Below are 6,456 nucleotides of genomic sequence, written 5' to 3'. Positions count from 1 at the left end.
CATCAGAAAGATATAACAATTATAAACATATATGCACCTGAAATCAGAGCCTCAAAACCCATGAAGTAAAAATTGTCAGAATTAAAGGAAGAAATAGACACTTCAACAAAAATAGCTTGAGATTTCAATAGCTCCCTCTCAATGATAGAATAATTAGAAAAAATCAGCAAGAATATAAAAGACTTATAAGACACCATCAACCAACTTGAGAAAGCTGACATCCATAGTTTTTATTAGTGTCCTTAAGTTCCAGATTTGTCTATTTGGCCTCTGAGTGGGAAAAACCTCACTCTCCCTCCTGTGCTTCTCCTTTAACACTACTACCACACTCACAGCACTCTTCACACTAGATGTGTGTTTTCCCCCATCAAGTAATTGTGACATCAGCTGGGTGTCCTACAACTTAACTCAGTTCTGCTACTATCTACCTGGAGATAGTATCGGATTCCACAGGAGCTCAGCCCCACCTCAAATGCCAATCAAAAGTGGTGGGTGCCCAGGCTTCTCTCCAATTTGACTATGTTGATTTAAAAGAATATATGCACAACGTGAGAGTGGCAAGTTAAGTTTTATTTGGGGCAAAATGAGGACTGCAGCCCGGGGGACAGTGTTTCAGATAACTCTGAGAAACTGCTCCAAGGAGGCGAGGGGAGGAACTATGATATAGAGGAGTTTTGAAACAAAGAGCAGACAACTGGGAACGTCAAAGTTGTTAAATAAAGAGAACCAGATATCTCAAGTTAAGGAATTTAGTGCTTCTGTGTATGGGAAGATGCAAGAGTCTGGGCTCACTGAAGTCATTCCTTTGATAGGCACCTCAGCTATCTGGGGCCAGTATTTTCACATCCTGAGTTTCCTCAGCACTCACAGCAGGGAGTGGCTGCAGTCTGATGGCTGCTAGATGGCAGGTATTCTTTTCAGCCCTGAGTTTCCTCACGGCTCACCAGCTCACGTTGGAGGGCTGCAATTATTGGTGACTGTGACATCCTTTGTTTATCGATATGGCAGGAAATATTCCATTTATAAATATTCCATTCCATTTATAAATATTCCATTTATCAACTACAAATTGGAGGTTCCCATGACTTCCTCCCCCATGGATTCCATTATTTGCTAGAATAGCTCACAGAACTCAGGGAAACTATTTACTTACTGTTTACCAGTTTATTATAAAAGGATATAATAAAGGATATAGATGAACATCCAGATGGAAGAAATGTGTAAGGCAAGGTATGTGGGAAGAGGCACAGAGGTACCATGCCCTCTCTTGGTCCAACACTCTCCCATCACCTCCATGTGTTTACTAACCCAGAAGCTCCCCAAACTCCATTCTATGGGGATTTTTATGGAGACTTCATCACGTAGGCATGATCAATTATTAAATCCATTTCCAGCCCCTCTCTCCTCTCTGAAATTGGGAGTGGAGCTGAAAATTCTCTGCTTCTAATCATGGTTTGGTCTTTCTGGTGACCAGCCCCCATCCAGGAGCCATCATGGAGCCCACCAAGAGTCACTTCACTAGAAAAAAAAAAATGCTGCTATCACTCAGGACATTCCAAGGAATTTAGGAACATGGTGTCAGGAGCCAGGGTCAAAGACCAAACATTAGAACAAAAGATGCTCATAGAGCTCTTATCACTTAGGAACTTACAAGTGTTTTTAGGAGCTCTGTGTAGAAACTGGGGGTGGAGACCAACATATATGTTTTCCATTAGCTCACGGCATCCATTCATCACAGTGCCAATTGTACAGACTATATTTCTTATTTTCTGTATTTTTAATGCTCTGGCATTAGTATCCTGACTGACTGGGGTAAAGCTGCCCCTTCAAGGGCTAGTCAAGTTTTAGAGATAGCTAGGGCTCAACTGGAAGCACACCTTTCATATGCAAACTAACCAATCCAGAGCCCACATCACCAAACACCTCCTATATCTAACGCTCACATACTAAGCCAATATTCCCTTGCCCAGATCAACCCAGGGCCAGGTACCAGACAATGAGGGACAGCTTCTGTGCCCCAAAGCCCACCAGAATTATTCAAACTAGTCAATCCTAAACTGTTTATTCTGTTTTGCTTCATCTTTCCCATGGAAACCCAAATAAAAGCTCTGGCTCTCTCCTCTCACTCCTTTCTGCCTCCTGACTAAAACTGGTCCTTCCCCATGTGGCCCTGTGTGGCATGGAATGGCCCTGTGTGGCATGTCATGCCCCATTCTCTTGAGAAATATAAATTTAGTAAATTCTTCTTTCAAGGGTGTTGTTACTCAGTCACCTCCATAAATTAAAATCCCATGGGGGGACTTCCCTGGTGGTGCAGTGGTTAAGAATTTGCCCGCCAATGCAGGGGACATGGGTTCGAGCCCTGGTCTGGGAAGATCCCACATGCCACGGAGCAACTAAGCCCGTGCACCGCAACTACTGAGCCCACGTGCTGCAACTACTGAAGCCCACGCACCTAGAGCCCATGCTCCGCAACAAGAGAAGCCACCGAAATGAGAAGCCCACGCACCGCAACAAAGAGTAGCCCCCACTCACCGCAACTAGAGAAAGCCCACGCACAGCAACGAAGACACAACGCAGCCAAAAAAGAAAAAAGAAAAATCCCACGGGTACAATTATTGATACAATAGAACACTCCACTAAACAGATGCAGAAAGCACATTCTTCTCAAGTGGACCTGGAACACTCTCCAGGACAGGGCTATTAAACAACTAACATCATAGTAAGTATGTGTTCTGACCACAACAGAGTTTAATCAGAAGTCAACAATAGAAGGAAATTTGAGAAACTCACAAATATTTGGAAATTAAACAACACAATTACAAATAATCCATGTGTCAAAGAAGAAATCACAAACATAATTGGAAAGAGTTTTGAGCTGGATGAAAATGAAAACAGAATAACAAAAGTAATGGAACGCAGCTACAGCAGTGTGTAAAGGGAAATTTATAGCCGCAAATGCCTATGTTAGAACGATCTGAAATCAATAATTTAAGCGTCAACTTTAGAAAAAGAAGAGCAACCTGAGCCCAAAGAAGTGAAAAGAAGGAAATAATAAAGATGATGGTGGAAATCACTGAAATTTTAAAAAAACAGAAAAAATAGAGAATATCGAATGAAATCAAGTTGTTCTTTGAAAAGATAAAAATAATTTTGACAAAATGTTAGTTTTACTGACCAAGAAAAAAAAAAAGCACAAATTGCCAAAATGAAAGAGGAAACATTATGACCAATTTTTTAATAATTAAAAGGATAATAAGGGAATACCTTGAACAACTTTATGTCAGAAAATTAGACAACTTAGATGAAATGGGCAAATTCCTAGAAAGACAAACATCACTCAAGGTATGAAAAATCTGAACAGGACCTAACAAATAAAGAAATCAAAATAGTAATTAAAAATGTTCCCAGAAAGAGAAGCCTAGAATCAGATGGCTTCCCTGGAGAATTCCACAAAACATTGAACAAGGAAACAACAGCAATCCTTCACAAGCTCTTTCAGAAAACAATAGAGGAAACAAAGACACCACAAGAAAACTGCAGACCAATATCCCTCCTAAGCATGGATGTAAAAATCCTGAACAAAACATTAGCAAATGGAATCCAGCAGCGTATTAAAAAGAATCAGATGGGATTTATCCCAGGAATATAAGGTTGGTTTGACATCTGAAAATCAGTTATGTAGTACATAGAATAGAAATAGACAGGAGGGGTATTTCTGAGGTAATGGAAATGCTCTAATAATCGATTGTGGTGATGGATTTAGTAGAAATTGCACATTTGAAGCAGCTTAATTTTATGGTATGAAAATTACACGACAATAAGGTTGTTACAAAACATGAGTGATAGGAAGAGAAAGGTCTGGGCTGTGCAGGGTTCAGTGCAGGCGTCCTGGGCAGGGACGGGGCAGAGGGTCAGGCGCAGACGGTCAGGCGGGCTCACAGGTGGCTCTGTGCCACCTCCGTCAGGAGGCGTGGGGTGCGAGACAGGGGAGGTGGGAGGATGCGGGGAACCGCAAGGGGAGCGTGGGGAGGAGCACACAGATTTCGGTACTCAGAGGGGTGTGGAGGTGCGGCATGCGGGACGTGGGGGACAGGGCCGCAGCGGGGACGTGAGGACGAAGGAAGGTCCTGCAGGGCATGGACAGGCAGAAGGCGCAGGGGACGTGAAGGATGTGTGGGGTGCAATGGGCGAGCGTGGAGGGACATGCGATGGACATGGAGGAGTGCTAGACGTGAACGGTACCGGGAGTGGGGGTGGGGTTGCGGGCAGGAAGGGCACACTGAGGGGGCAGGGGTCGAGGAGGGCACGGGGCTCCACGGGGGAGCACAGGAGCTTGGGCACGCAAGGGGTTCCGGGGGTGTGCATGGGGTGCGGGGCGTCAGGAAGCAGCCAGCAGTCGCACGCAGCGCAGATAGGACTGGGTAGTCCTAGACCCTCGCAGCTCCAGGCGCCCGGGTGCAGGTGGTGCGGATACTACGTGAGGTGCCCTCAGAACCACCACCTGGGATGTAGTTCTCAGAACTTTCGGATACTGGGGTTACTGCTGCGGTAGGGCACGCGCGGCTGAAAACTAGGGGTGCAGGGCGCAAAGTCTCGCCCTGCAGGCCGCCGGCCAGGCTCCACTCTGGGAATGATTCCAGCGTGCGCCAAGAGTGACAGGGCGCACAGCGCACATTGCTCGACCAGGAAGTTAATGAAAATCACTGAATTCTACATTTGCAAACCAGTGAGGTTGGGGGTATGAAAATTAGGCAGTAAAGTTTCTTAAACTCTCAGTTCTGTTCCAGAAGACTTAGCCCTCCTCTCCTGTTGTCTCAGGTGTGAAATGGGATGTTACCACACAGACTTGCTATTAGATGTGATGAGTTAATGTGGAGGAAACAAGTGAAAAAGGACCCTTTGTCTTTTAACCCAATCTTGTGGATACATTACATGCCCAGGAGAGGTACAGATGGGGAAGCAAAAGAGACTGACAGAGACTGACCACAGACATAGACCCAGGACTGCTGTTTTTATTTTTCAAACATTCTATTGATCACAGTTACTAATGCCTTAAGTATTATAGTAGCCACTCCCTCCTCCTTCTGAGGTCTCTGTCGTGCCATCCTGAGTAATTGCTTTTTAAGCACTGATCAACCCAGAACGACTTTTATCTTCACAGCTTCTTTCCTGTCTCCCCGTTGGTCTGCTGGCTGAGTCACCTAGCGGGGAGAGGTTCTGGGTATTTAAAAACTTGGTAGGCAATACTTATGGTTGTTTTGGAAGCCCCAGGAATGGCTGACCACATTCTGCACTGCCCTGGCTTACTCTACATCAATCCAGCTTTATTTTCCTCCAGAATGCTTATCAACTACCCAAGTAGGAGTTCACCAACTAATAATAGCGTATGAGCTCAGCTGCTGGTAGTGTAGGAGATCATCTACTACTAGTGTAGGGGCTCACCCACTGTAGGATAGATATGTCATAGATTGTTACCCGTCACTCACAAACATATCAGGGCACCTGCAGGAGCTTGCATGTTCATTGTGGTCTCTCTGGACCTAGAACACTGGGTGGTACCCTGGGGATGCACAAGTCAGCAGGAGTAGCCTTTGTAAAGCTGAAAATCAGTCTGTTTGCCAACAGGTATCACTGAAGCTCATTTTTGTTTTCTCTCGACTGGTGGACGGTAGCAGCATGTCACCCCCAAACATCTCATTTGGCATAAAGGTTATGTAACCAAGCAGGACCCTACGAGGCTTTCCTGGGACAGACCCTTCCCCCATATCCTCTGAAATCTGATGCACATTTCCTGAGTTTTTACAAATGCTAAAACCACCACTAAATGGAAGAAATTAACCACTTGATGATCACGATCCCCCAGACCTACTGGAGCCTTAGGTTGATACTGTTAACCACCTGTTACCTCACCATCAACCAATCAGAGAATTGTGCAGGAGCTGATCACGTACCCTGAGATTCCCCCCCTCCCTCACCTGGCCTTTACAAATGCCTTGCTGAAACCCTTCAGGGGGAGTTCTGGGTTTTAGAGCCACCCATCCTCCTTGTATTGGCGCCTTTACAATAAATGCTGCATTTTCCTTCATCACAACCCGGTGTTAGTGGATTGGATTTACTGCACATGGTCGAGCAGACCCGAGTTTGGTTTGGTAACAATTATTTTGAGCTGGAGGTGTTGAGAAGCAAATACAAGCTCCCTGCCTTTCCCCATCTACCTAAAAGCAGGAAACACATTTACAGAGGTATTCCTGTCCCCTCTCCACAGGAAAGATTTGGAGACAATTCTAATCTCATCAGTTTGGAGATGGCACGGGGCTGGGGTGGGGTAGGATCTACATATAACAAACCTTACTAACTAGCATTAGGTACCATTAGTCTACCTGCTGTTTTACGACCTTGGAAGCCTAAAACTGCTTTCCCTGTCATTTCTGCATAAACATTGTTCTTTGTTGA

Source organism: Phocoena phocoena, chromosome 3 (genome assembly GCF_963924675.1).
Source record: "Phocoena phocoena chromosome 3, mPhoPho1.1, whole genome shotgun sequence".
NCBI lineage: Eukaryota > Metazoa > Chordata > Mammalia > Artiodactyla > Phocoenidae > Phocoena > Phocoena phocoena.
This window is presented reverse-complemented; position numbering follows the sequence as displayed.